The sequence below is a fragment of the Camellia sinensis genome, chromosome 9 (genome assembly GCF_055761805.1).
Source record: "Camellia sinensis isolate YWXY chromosome 9, ASM5576180v1, whole genome shotgun sequence".
Classification (NCBI taxonomy): Eukaryota; Viridiplantae; Streptophyta; class Magnoliopsida; order Ericales; family Theaceae; genus Camellia; species Camellia sinensis.
This window is the reverse complement of record NC_138969.1, coordinates 27,963,852-27,985,348: the sequence shown is the minus strand read 5'-3', so window position 1 is coordinate 27,985,348 and position 21,497 is coordinate 27,963,852. Positions and strand designations below refer to the sequence as shown.

Here is a 21,497-nt window from a genome sequence, read left to right as displayed (position 1 = left end):
GCCTATAACGCCCTCAAAATAAATGCATAAATTAGTCATTCATAACATCCATAGACATAGGAAAATAAAATACATTCAGTCATCAGAGTATTCTTTACAAAAAGTACTACATGTTGACAACAAAAGTAAATACCCTATAGGCTTACAAACTTTCCAAGTCAACACTTGGTTACCACAAAAGAGAGTTCTAACTCTTTAAATATTAAGCCCTTGGCCTGGAATTACATATAACATCGACAAAACAACAAAAATGGAGTCTTCAACTCCTAAACCTTCCAAACTATCTTGGAGGCGGCATATCACATGCACCTGTAAAATAGTGTCCCAAGTAGGGTGAGCCAAACCTCAGTAGAGACATCCTAAATCAAATATGAGAAATAACTAAAACATTAGCATTCGATAAATGATCAACACTTGTAAACAAACATATCCCCTTTCCAAAATTAATCAACATTTACAACCGTATCTCAATTCACTTACACTTATTATCCAAATCAGTTCATAGACATGGTTCATTATCTAATCAAACAATTTAAATGTGACTATAACTCATCTTATTAACACTTCAATTGTAATAACCCTCACGCTATCCTAACCATACTCTTATGCATTCATGTGAGTCTGTCTTGTAAGCTTGCGTTTCAAGTCTTGTCCTTGTTCGTTTAAAGTGTTTCAGCATGTTTTGTACCTTGCTTGGTGTGACTTTGGCCGAGGTCATCTTCAGTCTAGAATTACCTTGGAACCACCTTGTTTGACCTCCACCTTCGCCCTGACATATTGGACGAGATGTCATTATCTAGGCCGAAGTGTTCATCACCAAGGCCGAGGTGTGTATCATCTAGGCCGAGATGTTACCTTTGCACCTAAGTAATCTTGTCCCGGAGTGGTATGACCTAGACCGAGGTGTGGCACATCTAGGCCAACGTGTGGCACAGCTTAGTTAAGTGTTGTCCTTCCTAGCCGAGGTCATTGTTCCCTTACTTGCCGATACCTTGCTTTTAGCCAAGATCATTGCCTACCGAAGTGCCCATGCCATCTTGCTTGTTGAACACACTTTGCCATAGTTTTGTCTTGTCACTCAGTCACCTTTTTGTGTAGCACCAACCAGCTGCTGCCACGTGCCCCTGTAGAGGGTTAAGTCAGCCAGCAGACCTAGAATGTATCATTTTGCTGTATTTCCTTTGTTTGTGAAGAGAGAGAAGCTCTAGAAGAAGAAGAAGTTTTAGAGTGAGAGAGTGGGTTTTTGAGCTTGATTCCTAGAGATCAAACCATTAGATTCGTGTATTGAGGTTAGATTCTTGATGTACTCTTGTTGTTCTTATTGATCATCTAGCTGCATTGCACGATCGAACCTGTCTTGCATGTCATGCATCGACTTAAAGTTGGTTTAGAAAGAGAAAATAGTGTTCATGTGTTCTTGAACAAAAAGTCTTGTTTGATCTGAAAGTTTGCATTAAGATTCATGTTTTTATGTTTGTTTTCACAAGATCCTTGAATATGGGTACCTAGGTCCATGTTTTTGAACTCATAGCATGAAATCTCATATTTGTAATAGCAAATTATGATCTTTGCATTCATTTTCCTCATGTTCATGTTCTTCATGTTCATCATGTTCTTCAAGAGAGGGAAACCCAGATTTTTCCCGACCTCATTTCCTTGAATGTGGCCATCGAGGCGACACCTCGGCAAGGAGGTGTGGGACCTCGGCCTAGACCTGGCAGTTACCCAGCATGTTTTCCCAAGATAAAGAACTGTGTTTGTTTTGATTCGACTTAGTCTTGAGGGTTGCCGAGATCATCTGCATGCATGTGAAACTTGTTTGAAAGTGCATTCAACCGACTTTGCCATGTGTTTGTAGGGTTTGGACTTGCCTTGACCCCGACGTCTAAAGAACTAAGTGAGTGGTATTTTTAATAAAGCTATGTTATAATGCTTTGATAAAAGTCTTGTTTTGCTTCGTTTTGGAAAGTATTTGTAAGCATGAATAGTTATTCCTAATTGGAAAATATATATATTATCTTGTTTTGATGACATTCTTGGAAGTCCGTACGTGCTAAGGGACTATAAGCATTTGTAGCACAAAGTTTGGAAGTCCGTACGTGCTAAGGGACTATAACCATTTGTAGCACAAAGTTTGCAAGTCCGTACGTGCTAAGGGACTATAAGCATTTGTAGCACAAAGTTTGGAAGTCCGTACGTGCTAAGGGACTATAAGCATTTGTAGCACAAAGTTTGGAAGTTCGTACGTGCTAGGGGACCTTAAGCATTTGTAGCACAAAGTTTGGAAGTCCGTACGTGCTAGGGGACTCTAAGCATTAGTAGCACAAGTCCTTAGTGTCAGGTGACTATAATGCAACGACACCATTGAATTGAGATATCTCCCTCGTCTTGTCTTGTCTTGCCTTGCTTGCCACTGACGGTTTACCGCGTGGGGTTGTTTTCCGAGATGTCATCACTTGTATTATACTGATGTTAGTAAGCATCCTTTGAAACTTGACAAATTTGGAAGATGAACTTGGTTCATCCCTTGGCTTGCACTAATTATGTTATGTATTGTTTGATAAAGATCTTGAATGCCAGTCATGCAAACCCCTTTATTTCTTATACCATTCACTGAGTATCCAAGCTCACCCTCTCCATATATATGTAGGTGATGAGCAGGAAGGCGGTGACGCCTAGGTGTGACTCGCAAGCTTGTTTTGGGTTTTTGTTATGTCGGCCTAACTTGTGTTCACGTCGACAGTCTTGAAAATTATGCTTCTCGACTTATAATATTTGTAATTTACACATGTCGGCTTGAGAAGCCTTTTGATCAAGATGTAATATGTATCTTTTTGTACTTCATTGTATTTGTATTCAAGTTGTAAAATTATGTAAAGTTGTATGCCATTCCATGTAACTTACGCACTGCTCTTATGGATCACTTGTATTTTTAAATTATTGCTTCCGCACTTATGAGCCCCCTATATATTTAATACTCTGTTTGTGTGTGGATTTTGAAGTTTGGCCTTCGGTAATCCCAGATTACTAGCCATCACGGCACCAAACTACTAGGGGCGGTTTGGGGTCGTGACATCAATTATCCATAATTCAATTGAGACTACAACTCATATTATTAACACTTCAATCAGTAACATCATTCAGATGTATGTAAGATTTTGAGACTTTCACCCTGAACACTCCGACCAACTTAGTTATCAATGGAGTCCATCCCCTATCTCCTCCCAAAACCATGGAGTACATCCCCTATCTTCTCCCAAACAAAGATACATATGCAATGTATTTAAACACTTTATCATATACAATGATCAATCATACCACATGTTCAATGTGTTAATCCAACTGTCATATTCAATGACATATTCCAATTGATTAGTTTCAATTTACATAATCATCATGCAGTTCTACAACAATCATCACTATTCTCCACCGATAGTCCAAAACAGTTATATCTAAACAGATAAATAAATCTATTACACAGATAAATTACCACATTTTCCATAGGTGAGTGATTTATCAATCCAACTACACCGTCTAATCATAATTTCCTTCAATTTCACAAATTTTAAACCAATTTCATATTTTCACAATTTACCTCATTAATTATACAAATGATTTATTCAATACAAATTAGGGCATTAATCCCCCTTTCTCAACTATTTCTCTTAAGGCCAAATTTCATCAATTATACACAAATAATCCTCATTTCAAGACCTCATATGCTCAATGGAGTCCAAAGTTAGAAAACCCCTCTTTTATAAATTCAAAATCAAACCCTAACTTTATCCACATTTTCCAAATCTCAACATTTATACAAAATGACTAATATCTATGTTAAAACTCATAAAAATGAGTAGTTTATCCCTACCTCAAGTGGAGAGACTCAATGGAGAAGAAGAGTGAAACCTAAGATGCTCCAAATCCACAAATTTTCGGATCAATGGGAAGCCCAAGCCAAGCTCTAACTTTTATACAAAGGGACTAGCGTAGAAAACTCCTAGAACATGGAGTATTTGTAGAGAGAAGGAGTGTGTAGCGAGAGAGTGTGTCGGATCTAGGGTTTGGATGAAAAAGAAGATGAAAAAGTGATGTATATCACGCTGCTGCCAACTGATATATTCGAACCTCACTCGAGCGCAAGAAGCGTCGCTCGAGTGAACAATGCGAAGCTTCAGGTCTACAACCCAGATGCACGCTCGAGCTCAAAAGTTCTCGCTCGAGAAAAGAAACACCAAACATAGAGCTCGCTCGCTCGAGCAACGACAAAAGCCTCGCTCGAGCAAATAATACCAACCTTCAGGTCCAATCTAGATGCAGACGCATGCTCGAGCGCAAGAGTGCTCGCTCAAGCCAAGAGACACATCAAAAAAAGCTCGCTCGAGCGTAAGAACCTTCGCTTGAGCGAAGAAGCAAAAACCCAAGGCTCGCTTGAGCGAAGAAGCCAAAATCTAGACAATAACCATTTGTTCCAACTCACAACCAACCTGTACCAAACTCACCCAACACATCCCAAAACTCAAATACAAAGGATTTAAAGGACAGAAACAAGATATAGACAACAACAACCATGACGAAACCCAAGTCCAAAATACAATACATGACAGGGAAAACCGGGATCATTATATTCCCAATGTGGGCACTTGGAGAGTGCTGCAAGCGTGTTAAATTCCAGATGTGAAAAAAATTAAATTAAATTAAAAAATAAGGATTAGTCTCTATGCATTAATTTGTTGCCCTAGTTTCTATCGTGATCCTACGTTTGTTCAAGACATTTGACTAGCACAGCTTCCCTACTCTTTGTTTTGTCAAGTAATAGACTATGAAGTTGCTTTTGTAACTGCGTTTTAATTTGATAATTTGAAGCTAAGCTTCTATCCAAATTCTCTTTCGCATCTAAAAGTTCAGATTAAAAGCTAATGCAAATGCAATTCTCAGTTCTAATCCAATTTCAACTTGTGATCTTAAAAGGTAATGCAAATGCAATTCTCAGTTTCACGACTAGCTACAACACTAGAACTGACTCAAAAATTGTAGGATCTAACTTTAAGTAAATAACAGACTAATCATATCTCCAAGATGTTGCAATTTATTTGTCTCTCATTCTTAATATCCAGAAGACAAAAATCAGAATGCTTCCAAAATTTTAATCTAAAGCAAAGATGTTTGATTATCACATAAAATCATTCACAATGACTTAGGTTAGATTGTTCAGATCCAAGAATTTTTATCTTTATTTTCCTATTATCTTTTTATTTCCAACTCCGCCAACTCCTCCACCTCACATTTCCGCACCCTAAATTACCAACCAAACCATCCAATGACTCCACTTTTACTTTGCAAGTGAATCAAAAATCAACAGTAGAGTACCATTGGCCGATCTATTTCAGTGTATAATGTGTTATACAAACATATGTATAAACTATAAAGGTAGAGGATTAACTAACTTAATCCTCTAATTCGACATGGCATTAGAGGAGGCAAAAAAATTCTTGTGTTCAAACCACTCCGCTAATTTAGAGATGACATTGATGAAATGAATGTACTCATTTTTTTTTCCTAGTTAAAATGGAGTGTATCAAATTCGGATTTGAGAGATGAGATCATAAATTCTTCAGTTCACTATGTAAATAAAATTAAAAAACAATTTGTGTGTATGTATAGCAAGAGAGCTATGAGATTGATGAAATTTACCTGATCTGTTGAAGATTGTCATCGTACTTGGAATCGCGTGTATCAATTTCATACTCGTTAATTGCTGAGATGCGATCTTCTGATCGAGTTTGAAGCACCATTCCTCCATAGATCTGATATTGGAGTGCTTCGCGGTTAAGAGTTGTCACTTGCTGATTTGCACTTCTCTCTCGGTCTGCAAGTATAATAATAATCGCATCGAATTAGTTTTTTTTGGAGAGAGAGAGAGTTTTAGAGAGAAAAAAGAGGAGAACCTGGAGGAGAGAGAGTCGTTCAAGCCTCGAAATGCAGACGGAAGCGCCATTGTTGATACAGAGTATTGCGATTCCGATTTTTCCCCATTAATATTGTGTTCCGGACTTAGATTTCCGTCATGGTTATGGTTGTCTATATCTTGTTTCTGTCCTTTAAATCCCTTGTATTTGAGTTTTGGGACGTGTTGGATGAGTTTGGTTCAAGTTAGCTGTGAGTTGGAACAAGTGGTTGTTGCCCAGAATTTTGGTCTTCCGCTCGAGCAGGTCTTCTTGCGCTCGAGCGGGGTTTGCAATCCTTCAGTACTTTGTTTGTCTGCGAAAATACTGCAGAAGTGTTTTTCACACTCAAGTGAGGTTTATTACGCTCGAGCGGGTCTTAGCTCGAGCGGTCTCTTTGGCGCTCGAGCGGCTGTTTGAAATCTGAAATACTGGAAGTGTGTATTCTATGCTCGAGCGAGTCGCTTTGCGCTCGAGCGGGTTGTGCCTCGTTGTTGTGTGTTGGAGCTCGAGCGGCCTTTATTGCACTCGAGCGTGTCAAAACTTTTGTGTCTGACGTTTGAGCGTCAAACTATCCGCTCGAGCGGACTGCGCGTATATCAGATCGCGTAAGTGATATTTTAAATCACTTTTTCTGTCCTTTCTCTCTCTAAAACTTTTCAAAACCCTAAGTTGAGAGCTTCTCACTCTAAAATACTCTCTCTCTCTACATTTTAGCCTAGATCAAGTGATCTCTTCACCCTCATTTCTTCATTAAAAAGCTTGAGCTCTTCAAGATCTCTATTTTCATCCGAGTGGAAGTTGACTTCGGCATCTTTGGGGTTCATCTCTTACTTGACTCATCTTTTCTTCTTGAGGTAGGAACAAACTACTCCTTCTTATGTGTTTTAATATAAACTTTAGTCATTTTGTATAAATGATGAGTTATGGAAATTTTGGGAGTTAGGGTTTTGGATTTGAAATTTATAAAAGAGGGGTTTGTTAATGTGGAGTTCCATGTGTGTATGAGACCCTGGAAAATGGGGTTTGTTAGGATCCTTTGTTGTCAAAATCCATGGATGAAAACCAAGGTTGTTACAGGTTTCAGTTTTCCAGTTTTTCAAATTTTTGGTCTCTCCGCTTGAGCGGGGAAAGGTACGCTCGAGCGGGAATTAGAAGCTCTCAGCATCTCTACAGTCGCCTGAAAAATACTGGATGGTGTGATTCGACGCTCGAGCGTGGAAACTGCCACTCGAGCGTGGAGCCTGTATGAAATCACAAAAGTTGAAGTCTCCGCTCGAGCGGGAAGACCCACGCTCGAGCGGACCGCGCGATCCCAGATTCTATATATGCGCTTTGTGGGTTTGTTTTAGGTTAACTTTTCCTAGATCTGATTGAAGAGTCCTAGGGTTTTGTTTATGATATACTTCTGAAGTTTTGGTGAGTTTTCCTTGATGTCTTGAGAAGAGTTCTTCACTCATGATCTAAAATACATACATCAAGGAGTTGGTTTCTTTACATTCAAGAGAGTGTTCTCTTTAGTGGATTCCGAAGATTCAAGCGTATAGTTTCAAAAGGCGTTTGATCTTATACATAGTCGTTAATTCGACAAGTGAGGTTGTGGAATCAACCTCAGGATTGATCAGTTCCGAGAAGAAGTCATGGAGAAAGATTTACAGAAGATTCGAAGACAAATTGACTAAGTTGGGTAATTTGTATGTTATTTTTGTAATCTTTTTACTTCAGTAGTGGATTGATTAGTGGCATTTCGCCCGTGGTTTTTTAATCACAGTTGGAGGTGTCCAATTGTGGTTTTTTTCCACGTTAAAATCGTTGGTGTCGATTTATTATTTATTCTGAAAAACGAACAATCTAAATCACTTTTGTAAGTGCTTGTTGATTTAGATTGGGTGTTTTGGATTTGTGGGATTTAGAATATTTGAATCTTGATCTAATCACGAGTCACTTAGGATTTTCAATTGGTATCAGAGCAGGTCACTCTTGTTTTTTTAAAAAAAATATAGGAGTGTGATTTTGTGTGACTAGTGATATGGATTCTATTCGTGAAGGTAACTCAACCCATAGACCTCCTTTACTCGATGGTACAAACTATTCTTATTGGAAAGCTCGTATGAGAGCATTTTTAAAATCCATCGATGAGAAAGTTTGGCATAGCGTAATCTATGGGTGGAGTGAACCTACTATCACCATTGATGGTGTTGATATTCCTAAACCCCTTGATAAATGGGACACTACTGATTACCAAAACTCGAGTTGGAACAGTAAGGCTCTCAATTCCCTGTTTTGCTCCGTCACACCTGAAGAATTTCGTCGTATCTGCACGTGTGAGGTAGCAAAAGAGGCTTGGGACATTCTTGAAACGATTCACGAAGGTACTACTTCTGTCAAAAGGTCAAAACTTCAACGTCTCACCTCATCCTTTGAAACCTTTTTTATGCATGATGAGGAGACGTTTGATGATTTCTATGCAAAACTTAGTGATATCGTGAATTCCTGTTTCACACTCGGGGAAAAAATCCCGGAAGCTAAAATTATTGGAAAAATTTTGAGGTCATTACCCGAGAGGTTCCAACCAAAAGTGACAGCCATTGAGGAGGCTCAGGATGTTGATACCCTCAAGCTTGATCAATTGGTTGGAAACTTGCAGACTTATGAAGCCCACCAAATTTCAAAGAAAAAAAAAAAAAAAAGTATGGCTTTCTCTAGTGCTCATGAGTCTGCAAAAACTCCGGAAGTTGAATTTGATTTAGAGTCTGAAATGACGGCTATGTTTACTAAACAATTTAAAAAAATTTTGAAGAAAATGAAGCCTAATTTCAGAGACCCTATTTCTAAAGACAAGAGTAATGAAAAACCCAAAACTTTTCCACCAAAACTTGCTCCAAAAACTGAAAAAAAGATTGTAAAAGGGCAAGGGGTCAAGTGCTATGAATGTCAAGGGTTTGGTCACATTGCCCTTGAGTGCCCCTCGAAAAAGAATCGAAAGAAAGTCTACACTGTAACTTGGGATGATGAAAGCGAGTCGGAGCAAGAGCCCGAAGAACCTGAATCTGGAGAAGATGGGGATAGTGCTTTCATGGCATTTTGGTCCACTTTCTCTCAGACTTTTCCAAAGCCTGCAGAGTTAGCTCATGGTCAGAACCTACATCATGCTTCTACCTTTGATGGGAGTAACTACCTGTTCTGGAAAATCAGAATGAGAGCTTTTCTGAGAGCTTTTGATCCAGAAGGCTGGCAGGCCATTGAAGAAGATACAGACAGGGCTGACAATCTGAGAAATCAGAGAGCCATGATCACTATTCGTGGGGCAATTTCTACTGAAGAACAGCAACGGGTTGTTCATTGCACAAAGGCTAAAGAGGCATGGGAAATTTTGAGCCAATTCCATGAAAGAGGAAATTCACCTTCACTACCATCCAGCAACCTTCCTGTCTTAGTTGCTAGACTGGATGAGGTCAAGGAGAATGAAGAGCAAAAAGAGGATGATGAAACATCTGAGGATAATGATGAGATCAATGGCGATGAACTACAACAAGCCTACGAAAAGCTGTACGAGGAATCTTTGAATTTGTCCAAACTCAACGACAAACTCTCTCTCAAGCTCAAAACATGTGAGAGTGAGAATGTTAGGCTGAAAGGAGAACTTGTAGCAGCAAAGCAGAATATCGTCAAGATCTCAAGTGACAGGCAAGACTTATGTGGAAAATTACTATCCTGTGAAACTGAAAGGAATGAACTTCTGAAGGTGTATTCCACATATGAAGAAAAGCTTGAAAGTCTTGAGCTGTCACAAGCCAGATTGGAAGAGATAGTCTGTCAAAAGGATGAAGAGCTTCGTGTTGCTAGAGCCACTATTGCCATGTGGAACAAAGGTTCCAAATCTTTAGAAGACATCCTCGGGTCTCAACAAATGGGTTGCGACAAAAGCGGGTTAGGCTATGGTGCAACAGCTCACAAGGGACAGGCCTCTACTTCACATGACAAGAAGACTCAAGCAAAGGGAAAATTGAAGGTAGACCAGGCTGATCTCTCTCTTCGTCTACCTAAAGCTGGTAAGATCAACAAAAAGGAGGTAAAACCGGTTTTTATTTGTCATCACTGTGGTAGGTATGGCCACATTCGTCCTTATTGCTATGCATTGTTTGGTAAGGTGTCTCAAACGAGTAGAAATTCAAATACTTTTTGGGCTAGGAGACAACCTTACATGTCTAGGCGGAATACCAAGACTAAAAAGATTTGGGTGAGAAAAGATGATTTGACTTGTTTAGTTGTTCACACTACTCTAAAAGCACGTGATTCACACATGTGGTATCTTGATAGTGGGTGTTCTCGTCATATGTCCGGTAACAAATCCTACTTCACCTCCCTTGAAAAATATGAAGGAGGAATTGTTACCTTTGGAGATGGCGGCACTTCGAGAGTCATTGGTAAGGGCTCTATAAGTGTTGCTGGTCTTCCCAAGCTAGATAATGTTCTACTAGTCGATGGTCTTAAAGCAAATCTTTTAAGCATTAGTCAAATGTGTGATTCCCATCATGAAGTATTGTTTTCAAAAAATAAATGTGAAATTTTGGATAAAAAGGGAAATACTGTCTTACATGGGGTTCGCACATCTGATAACTGCTATGGGATTGTTACTACTAATGATCTCACTTGTCACTCTGCCACCATTAGTAACATTGACCTGTGGCATCAAAGATTAGGTCACATGAATTTCAAAGACCTAACTAAGATAGCCAACAACGAGCTTGTGAGGGGAATACCTAAACTGGGTAAGAATTTGAGCCATGTGTGTGGACCATGTCAACTTGGAAAGCAAACCCGTGCCCCTCATCAAAAGGTGAACAGCTTTACAACCAAATGTCCTCTCGAATTGGTTCACATGGATTTAATGGGTCCTACTCGCACTGAAAGCATCGGAGGTAAAAGATACATTTTTTTAACTGTTGATGATTTTACTCGATTTTCATGGATAAATTTTTTAAAGGAAAAATCTGATACGTTTGATGCTTTCCAGGCCTTAGTCTTTAAAATCCAGAATGAACAAGGTATTTCCATTGATCGTATCATAAGAATCCGAACCGATCATGGTCGTGAGTTTGAAAATAGTTCGTTTTCGGATTTTTGTGATATACATGGAATTAAGCATGAATTTTCTGCACCCATTACTCCACAACAAAATGGAGTTGTTGAGAGGAAGAACAGGGTTGTTCAAGAAATGGCTAGGGTCATGCTCCTTAGTAAGAAACTTCCTCCAAAATTTTGGGCCGAAGCCATAAATACTGCTGTTTATGTCATAAATCGCGTGTATTTAAGGCCCGGCACTTTACAAACTCCCACTACAACAAAAGTAACCTATGGTGACGAAAAATAGTGAAGAAAACAAATTTCGTCACTAAAGAAGAATAATCCATGACAAATTATAAAATTTTGTCACATATAATAAAAAATAAAAATAATAGGTGACAAAATTTATTTTCGTCAACAAATATTTCTTTTTAGGTGATAAAAAATTATGTTTCGTCACTAAAGGTTTTCCCACTAATTTTTTTTGGGTGGCGCCAAAATTTTGAGACTTTTGGTGATAAAAAATTTGTCACAAATTATAAAATTATTAGTGAGGAATATATTTTCGTCACCAATAATTTTATATATATATATTTTTTGAGAAATTTGATTTTTAATATTTTAAGACCATTTGGTGAGAAATATGTTTTTATCACTAATAATTTTGAATATTTTGAGACTTTTTAGTGAGGAAATTATTTTGTCACTAATTTTTGAGGAAAAATTTTGACATATTGTGTAATGAAAAAAATAGACTATTAACCTTTTTTCCTTTTTTTTTTTTTTTTTGTTGTTTATCAGTTTTCCTCTCCCCTCTGTCTCTCTCTCTGAACAAAACACAAGTTAGTTAGCTCTTTAAGTAACCTATGGTGACGAAAAATAGTGAAGAAAATAAATTTCGTCACAAAATAAGAATAATACGTGACGAATTATAAAATTTTGTCACATATAATAAAAAAGTAAAAATATTAGGTGTTGAAATTTATTTTTGTCAATAAATTCTTATTTTTATGTGAGGAAAAATTAAATTTCGTCACTAAAGATTTTCTCTCTAATTTTTTTGGGTGGCACCAAAATTTTGAGACTTTTGGTGAGAAAAAAATTTGTCATCAATTATAAAATTATGGGTAAATTACAAATGCACCCCCTGAGCTTTACTTAAAATACGGATTGCTCCCTATGGTTTGAAAAATTACAAATATCCTCTTGTGAAAAAATAAAATTCTTACTGAATTATTACTTGAAATAAAATTTTAACATTATTAAAAACTATTAATTAATTTGATATTAAAAGGGGTTATTCGTTATGAAATTAAAAATCTTAGGAGGCGGGATATAATTTTTAGAATCACAAAGGGCAATATGTATTTTAAACAAATCTCAAGGGGTGTGTTTGTAATTTATCTTAAAATTATTAGTGAAGAATATATTTTCGTCACCAATAATTTTAAATATTTTTTAATAAAAAAATTTGATTTTAAATGTTTTAAAACTATTTAATGAAGAATATATTTTTGTTATTAATAATTTTAATATTTTCAAATTTTTGATGAAAAAATTATTTTATCACTAATTTTAAAGGGAGAACTTTGAGATATTGATAATAATAATAAAAAAAGACCTTACTAATTCCCCCTAAACCTTTTGATTGATTTTTCTAGATATTCTTTCTTCTTCCCCAGACACGATCATCTTGCTGAAGGGAAGAACTTGAAATCTTCATCGAGAAGAATATATATATATATATATAATAAACCAAATCCAAATCCAAATCCAAATCCAAATCCAAATCCAAATCCAAATCCAATTCCTTTTCCCAATCGAAAAATCTAATTCCCCTCTTTGGAAAATCCAATTTTCGCAGACAAACCTCGATCGATCATTGTTCCCAAATCTCCCAATTCTGACTCTGTATCTCCTAATCATATTCTTCTAGGGCTTTTTTCATTTCACATCAGATTGGTCACTTAGACTCGAAGTTTTGAGGAGCCTCATCACTTGGTAATCGCTTTTCTCTTTCTTCTCAATTGCTTTGATTTTTCTCAAATTTGGTTCGATTTGGATTGTGGGATATGGGTTTTGTTTGTGAATTGTATATGGTTTTTATGATCAGTATTATAAATTTTATTATTTATTTTGTTTTTATTATAGATTTTGTTGTTAGTTCCTGTTTTATATTCTTATGTTTGATGTACTTCTTTTTGGTTCACTTGTTATGAGTAGTGCTTCAGATTTTTCCACCTAGATGAATAATGTTGAGTTAGTACATCAACTAAACTTCTTCAACATGTATTATTGTTCACACACATAGTTGTGAAATTGAAAATTGCATCATGAATTGAAATCCTAATTTGGTGAATCGTAAATTGAATTGAATCGAGAATGGTTAAGATTAAGTGCAAAATATAGAAAATGATGTAACCAATCGTATGTATATATAATAACATTATAAAATTGGACACATGTTATTAATGAAGCTAAGTTTGGGTTGTCTGCTGAGTGAACAAACCAACTTATGAGCTGACCAAAAGCATTTGTTCGGTTAATTTGCAGCCTTAGTTGAAAGTAGTCCAAAATATGGACTTTGGTGAAATCTGTTCTGACACAAAATCTCATCCCACCCCAAAAGCCATGAAATGTTTGGATGCACCATTAAATTCTTGAACTATTGCTGTGTTATCAAATTTTTATATGGTAATTCTAATTCATATTGAATAAATTTTGTTGTTATTTGTTTGTAATGCATTTTTACTGTAGAGGCTGATGGGCCTATAAAGGATATGACATTAATCACAGATTATACTGGTGATGTGGATTACATTAAAAATCGGGAACATGACGATTGTGATAGTATGATGACCCTTCTTCTAGCAAAGGACCCATCTAACTGCCTTCTTATATGCTCTGATAAACGTGGAAACATTGCTCGCTTTATTAATGGCATTAACAATCATACTCCATAAGCTTGTGTATCCTCTCTCATGCTGTCTAGATTCTAGACTCAAAAAATGCTTCCCTGCTTTTATTTTGATGGTGACTTTATCCATTTCATCGACTCTGATGTCTGTACTCCATTTCTTCCAGTGAAGCCACATAACAAAATTCTTTGTTTTTATCGACATCAAAATAAATTTAAAAATTGAGAATATTAAACCTGTTGTTCTTGAAACCTGTCCAATTTTGTGCAGGGAGGGTAGGAAGAAGCAAAATCTTGAATGCGTGAGGTACAGTGTAAATGGTGAATGTCAAGTCCTTTTGGTTGCTACTCGTGATATTGCCAAGGGGAAGAGGCTATATTATGACTATAATGGATATGAGCATGAATACCCAACCCATCATTTTGTCTAAGATCCACATAGATATTCGTCTAACAATTTTGCGTAATTGTCATGCAATTCCAGATTTTGATAGATCCTTCTGATGTATACACATTTTTTTTTTTCTTTTTTGTCGCAGCTTACACATTTTTGTTGCAGAGTGTCCACATTTTTTCCCAGTTTTCTAATTGTATCCTCAGCCCATCAATTGTAATTTATCATGTAGTGCTAGCCAAGTATGTGCTGTGAGAGAAATAGTGCAGGCGAGGGAACTTTCTTTGGAATTTAACATATGAAGGGTTTTAAATAATTACAAATTTGAGTTACATGGCATTGTCTTTAACTACAGTTTCAATGAAATGCATTACTTTTATCTATGGTTTCCTTTAAGTAGGTCCGAAGATTACTATAATGGACTATTGGAGGGCTTTTCCTCCAACATTTGTTTCTCTTTCCTTATCTTTATTTGAGTTAGATGATATTATCTTTATGTGCTAAAGGTTTCAATGGAAGACACTACTTTTATTAAATGGCTGCCTTAATGTAGATCCTAAGATAAACTCTAATAGACTGTTGTGTGTTATTATTATTAATTTTTTCTCCCACTAAAACATATTTCTCTATCTGTTGTTTCTGTTTTGGTTTCTCCTCTCTATAAAGATTTCATCATTATTTTCTTAAAATGCTAACCGTCCTCAAGAAAGCTCGAAGACAGGAAAATAAAGTAAAATACAAATAAATTCTTTTTGGCTGCCTATTGAACGATTGAAAGTAGTTTGAATTGAAAATGTAAGAGTTGAAGCTTCACTTAAATGTTTGACAGACTCTGTTTTAACATTAAACATGTTTGGGTTCACATTCATGCAGGAGAGATTGAGGCTTAATACACTACAGTTCAACATGTCAATTCCAGCCCCATGTGTCTTCTTGATCAGATACCTTAAGGCTGCTCAATCTGATAGGAAAGTAAGCAGATAATCTCAATTTCGGTCCATATGTTGTGTTATTTAGTTTTTATTTTTTCATATCATAGTCAGCCTAAATGAGAAATTGTAATTCTAATGTGCACCTTGCAACAACTTGGGCTCCTATCGATCTTCTTGATCGACCTATGCCTCATGGAGTATGAGATACTCAAATTCCCACCATCTTTCTTGGCTGCCACAACAATCTACACTGCTAAATGTACCATTTCTGGGTTTAAGCAATGGAGCAAGACTTGTGAATGGCATACTAGCTACTCAGAAGATCAGCTCCTAAATGTTCCCTACCATGTTCAATTGTGAACATGCATTGAACTGTACTTGTGTTTCATTTGACAGTATTTTTAAGATAACAAATATTTTATCTGTTCTCTCTTTTACTCATGTGATAATAAAACATCATCCGTCACTTATGAGAGTTGTGTTGGAGCCAGGAAAGAATTGTAGCAAAACAAAACTAGTTCGAATTGATTAAACCTTGAATACTGTGTTTGATTTAAAATCACTACCATACATGAGTTCTAATATTGTGCAGCAGATATGAGGATCAATTTTGAGTGCTTAATGTTATATTTTTTTTTTTTTTTGGCGATGGTAACAAGATGGTCGCCAAAAAATATGTTAACATTTTTCTTTATTTTTTGCGACGGCAAAATAGCTATTGCCATAAGTAGTTTAGACAGTCACAAATAATTTACAACCGTTACTTTGCCTTCGCAAAAAGTCTTTTGCGATTGTTTTTTCATTATTTGCGACAGCTTGTAGCGGTCGCAAAAAGTGCGTTTTTTAGTAGTGAGCCATGGGAAATTAATTAAATGCATGTCGAGGGAAATCATAGCCACATAATCAAACCACCAAATCCGTAAAGCAACAACAAATGACCACAAATCTTGCCAGATAATTGAAATCAAAGTCACATAATCAAACCACAAAATCAATATTACCCTTAATTTTTTGTCAAATTTCCTTGTCTATGACATCACTACCACATCCTTTATAACTTTGTCTCTCTAGTTTTTTTTTTTTTTTTTCTTGTCCCATGGTCTGTCATATATCATTCCCCTCCCTCCTCTCATATAACACCTACATAGCTATTGCCCTGAAGAATTAATTTATTTACAGTGATTTTTTTCAGTACTAATTTAAGTCCTCTATTGTTAATTGTTAGTAATTGCCTTCTTGTCCCTTGTTCCTAACATGAAGTCTGCTTTTATTCCTGCAATCTTTTGTTATCAAATTTGTTATCCATGTTGCTTATCATCAAGGATCACTTCAACTCTTTGAAGTTTTGGATTGTTATATGCATTTCTACTAAATTGGTTTATAAAATAAATTATTTAAATATGAGTTTAGATGTAATTGCTAATATATTAATATTTTCCTTGTTTATTTTCTTTGCAGATTAGTTTTTGATGACATTTGGAAGCGTACTTGCAAATCAAGATCAAGTGTTGATTTTTTTTTTCTTCCTAAACTGATATTTAGTTCTAGTTGTAAATCAAGATCTAGAGTTGATTTTTTGTGCGGACTCCACGTTAGTTCAATTTAGGATTTTCTATGATAGTTTTTTTTTTGTTATACATAATGGATTATTATTAAATTTATTTGATGGATATATTTTGATTTATAATATAAATTGTTTAATGAATTTGTTGTGTGGACTGCGTAGAATATCTGGTGGATGTTTTAGTACATTTAAAAGGCAATTGGGATATGAGCAGGAATATTTGTGAAATAATAATTTTAATTGAAATATAAAATATGGGACAAGTTTAGTGACGAATTTTTTTCGTCATTTGTACTTGTTATTATGACAAAGTGATTATTCGTCGCTAATAAATATTTTTTGTGACAAAATTTATTGTAGCTTATATATGAAAGTTTTTATTGATTTTGTTGTTTGGTGACTAAACATTTCGTCATGTATACATTTTTTGGCCACGAAATATATTTTGTCACCCATGTCTAACTTTTGGAGACGAAAAATTTTGTCACCTTTACATCTTACTATGACGAAATTATTTCTTCATCAATGATCAACATGTGTGACAAATTTATTCGTCAACTAAAGTTATAAATGTGGTACTGAATAACTATTTGGTGATGAAAATGAGGATTTTTTGTGACAAAATGTTGTTTTATTGGTGACAAAAAGTTTCGTCACAGAAGTAATTTCATTGGTGACGAAATTATTTTTCGTCACGATACTTTTTAGTGATAAACATTCAATGACGAACTTGGTGACGAAAATATTTCCTCACAAATATGTATAGTGACGAAATTAGCTCTTCGGAGACAAAAAAATCGTCATCCAAGACCCAACTTCTTGTAGTGTCCATATGAATTGTGGAAGGGCTTGAAACCTAATGTAAAATACTTCAAAACTTTTGGGAGTAAGTGTTACATCTTCAAAGATAGAGAGCCTTTGGGCAAATTTGACTCCCGAAGTGATGAAGGTATTTTTCTAGGGTATTCAACCACTAGTAGGGTTTTTAGAGTCTATAACCTGCGAACTTCATCTTTAATGGAATCTATAAATGTGGTTATAGATGACACAGGTGCACCTACTCCAGCAGCAAATGAGGATGACAATGATGAATCTCCAATCTTGGATACTGAACCACAAATTCAAGAAGAATCTGCGGACCAATCACAAGAAAGTGCTACAGCTCCATCCTCACAGGTAAGTGTAAGTCCAAAGAGTGCACAAAGGGATATCACTCCTGTTGCTTCTGTCACCGCAAATCCTGAGCTAAAACCATCAGCAAGGGTGAAACTGAACCATCCAGCTCAACAGGTGATTGGAAGTGTCTCGGATCGAATGAAAACCCGAAGACAGATTCGGGATGAGGTATCACATATGTGTTATGTTTCATTAATTGAACCTAAGAATTTTAGAGAGGCCTTGCTTGATGATAGTTGGGTTAATGCTATGCATGAAGAATTAGGTCAATTTGAACGTAACAAAGTTTGGACTCTAGTTCCCAGACCTAGAGACATGAATGTGATAGGTACCAAGTGGATCTTTAAAAATAAATCTGATGAGAATGGTACAGTTGTTAGGAACAAAGCTAGGTTGGTTGCTCAAGGCTACACACAAGTAGAGGGTGTTGACTCTGATGAGACGTTTGCCCCAGTTGCACGTCTCGAATCTATTCGAATTTTACTTGGTGTTGCTTGTTTTCTTGGTTTTAAATTGTTTCAAATGGATGTGAAAAGTGCCTTTCTAAATGGGTACTTGAAAGAAAAGGCATATGTTGAGCAACCAAAAGGGTTTGAGGACCCTAAATGTCCTAATCATGTCTACAAGTTAGACAAGGCTTTGTATGGATTGAAACAAGCCCCTCGAGCTTGGTATGATAGACTCACTACATTTCTTCTTGATAATGATTTTCAAAGGGGTAGTGTGGATAAGACTTTATTTGTGAAACATACTAAGTCTCATATTCTTGTTGCTCAGATTTATGTTGATGATATTGTGTTTGGATCCACTGCTGAACATCTTGTGAAATATTTTTCGGATTGCATGACACATGAGTTTGAGATGAGCATGATGGGAGAATTGTCTTATTTTTTGGGTCTTCAAATTAAACAGTCTCCTTCAGGTATATTTGTGTCTCAGTCTAAGTATGCAAAAAATCTTGTGTCTAAGTTTGGTCTTGAGTCTGCCAAACATGCTTGCACTCCCATGAGCACCAGTCTTCACCTCTCCAAAGATTCCTCTGGTATTGATGTTGATCCTACCCTTTATAGGAGTATGATAGGGAGTCTTTTGTACCTCACAGCCAGTCGTCCTTATATTGCTTTCAGTGTAGGTGTTTGTGCCCGTTACCAAGCTAGTCCTAAAGAGTCTCATCTTCTTGCTGTCAAACGCATCATTAAATATGTTCATAGGACATTGCGATATGGGGTTTGGTTTTCTACTGACACTACACCTGAGATTACTAGTTTTTCTGATGCCGACTGGACAGGATGTGCTGATGATAGGAAAAGTACATCCGGGGGGGTGTTTTTACCTTGGGAATAATCTGGTTTCCTGGCATAGTAAAAAGCAAAATGCCATCTCTCTTTCGACTGCTGAGGCTGAGTACATTGCTGCAGGAAGTTGTTGTGCTCAAATGTTGTGGATGAAGCAAATGCTTCATGATTATGGGATAGTACAAAACACTCTTACTCTTTTCTGTGATAACACAAGTGCCATAAACATTTCAAAAAATCCTGTCCAACACTCTCGCACCAAACACATTGACATTCGTCATCATTTTATTCGAGAGTTAGTGGAAGAGGGACTTGTTGTTCTTGAGCATATTCCCACTGAGCATCAAAAAGCTGATATTTTTACAAAACCCCTTGATCTTCTTCGGTTTGAGTTCCTTAGAAAGACCTTGGGTGTCATGCTCGATCACTAGAGTGTTACTTGTTTCTTGAGTAGGTGTAATTGTTTTGCCTTATGAATGTTTGGATGTAATAATCTCATTATCATTGATATCTGTTTTACTTGCATCCAATTTTTTTTACACTACTCATGCTGCTTACAAGATCTCATTGTTCATTGGTCATAGCTCATTTTGAATGCCCATGCTCATTAACCTCATGACCTCATTCTGTACACGTCCTTGAGATTAATTGTTGCAGGGGTTTCCGCACATGTGATCAAAGTTCTCTATGGACCACTAACAGTGTTTCTTGTACTTTTACAGTGGAATTGACCGATACTAGCATATCATGGGTGATGTTGAGTCTCTTAACCATCTACCATCTGTTTTCACTTCCACGGTTTCTCCCTCAGTTCCTTGAAGTCCGGGCATTAGGAAAAGGCTACCTCAGAGGCACCAACCAGGCCATCCTTTATGATTTCATTCTTCTCTGGTTTGGTTTCCATACTCTTGAGAGTGAAAGCCACCAGTGAGTGCCCATAAGAAAAATATATAAAAATAAATAAATAAATACAAAAATGGGACTCATTGATTGAGGGGGAGCCTCCGCATTTACTCAACAAATACCCCGTGGTTCCTAGTGGTTTGACTTTTCTCTGTATTGTTGAGTTACTCTTGATGGAGGTCCAGCCATCCGATCACTACTAGGATTAACTCTAGCTCAGTGACCTCTCATGGATTGCACACACACACATTTTTTGTGAGCTCTCATGTTGGATTTTGAGTTGTACATTCTCATGTAGCTTATGATCATTGATTATCTTTTATCTGCTTTGCTCATGATGTTCAGTGTCATTTTTTTTAAACAACTGCAAGTTTCCAGACTTCATGAATTGCGGATTATCTCATCTTAGTATTCCATTCTGGCTGAACTGAATGTGCTCATTCACTTGTGTTTCGGGTCTCACCTCTTGTTATTGAGTATTTTGTTTTTATTTATAAAAAAAAAAAAAAGTTTTTTTCCCGCTCGAGCGGCACTTTTTTCGCTCGAGCGTAGTTTTGGGCCTTGCAGTAGTTTGCTCTATGCCTTACAATTCTGAGAGGGGTGTTTTGAGGCTCGAGCGCATGTTTTCCCGCTCGAGCTGGTCTCTGCGTGTTTTGTCTCACGCTCGAGCGGCAATTCGTCCGCTCGAGCGGACTGGTTTTGTATATATTTCCCTCCTTCGTCCTTTCAGTTCATTTTTTTTCTCTCAGTGCTCTCTCTCTCCTAGGTTTTGTTTTTCTCTTGCGCTTCCGTTCTCTGCTCTTCCGTGGGGTCTTGGTGTTTTCGTGTGTTTACCACATCTCAGGTTTGTCTATTCTCTCTTCTCCTTTGCTGATTTCGGATCTCTGTTCTTTGATCTATTCGTCTCTGTTTTTTTTGTTGTTTTCCAGTATATAGATAGGTCTGGTATGCGTCTGTTCCTCTTGTTGATGGTCCTTCATTGTTGCTTTTGATTAGTTAATAATGCTGTACTGTCCATATCTTGCATCTAGGGTTAGTCTTTTGGTTATTTTTTTGCTTGTTTTTTGATTAGTTTTGAAATTGGGGATTTTCGTCTACCTCTATTCTCATGTGTTTTTTTTTTAATTTATTTATTTTAGCATAAGTCCTCACCATGCTGCATACATGTTTACATTCTCGATTTTTTTTTCTCATGTTGCTATATCATTGTGTTACTAATGTTCTGTTGTTTCTCTTGTCCTTGTTGGTTTTTGGTTATATTGGGTTGGGGTTTGTTTGTCCAGTTTAGTCATGTCCACCTTCAAAAG

At 36.6% G+C, this 21,497-nt stretch overlaps 1 long non-coding RNA gene and 1 other non-coding gene across 2 annotated transcripts; one reads left to right on the top strand and one right to left on the bottom strand.

Moving 5' to 3' along the window:
• Positions 1 to 31: 31 nt before the first annotated feature.
• LOC145798517 (uncharacterized) lies at positions 32 to 6,083 on the bottom strand. Its single transcript, XR_014339490.1, has 3 exons — positions 5,946 to 6,083; positions 5,692 to 5,866; positions 32 to 309 (listed from the first exon to the last, which is right to left on the bottom strand). It is a non-coding gene; the product is annotated as an uncharacterized LOC145798517 (long non-coding RNA).
• Positions 6,084 to 12,617: 6,534 nt separating this feature from the next.
• On the top strand, positions 12,618 to 16,915 carry LOC114259884 (uncharacterized). The gene is made up of 3 exons (XR_014339489.1): positions 12,618 to 13,010; positions 15,194 to 15,292; positions 16,711 to 16,915. It is a non-coding gene; the product is annotated as an uncharacterized LOC114259884 (transcript).
• The last annotated feature ends 4,582 nt before the right edge of the window (positions 16,916 to 21,497 follow it).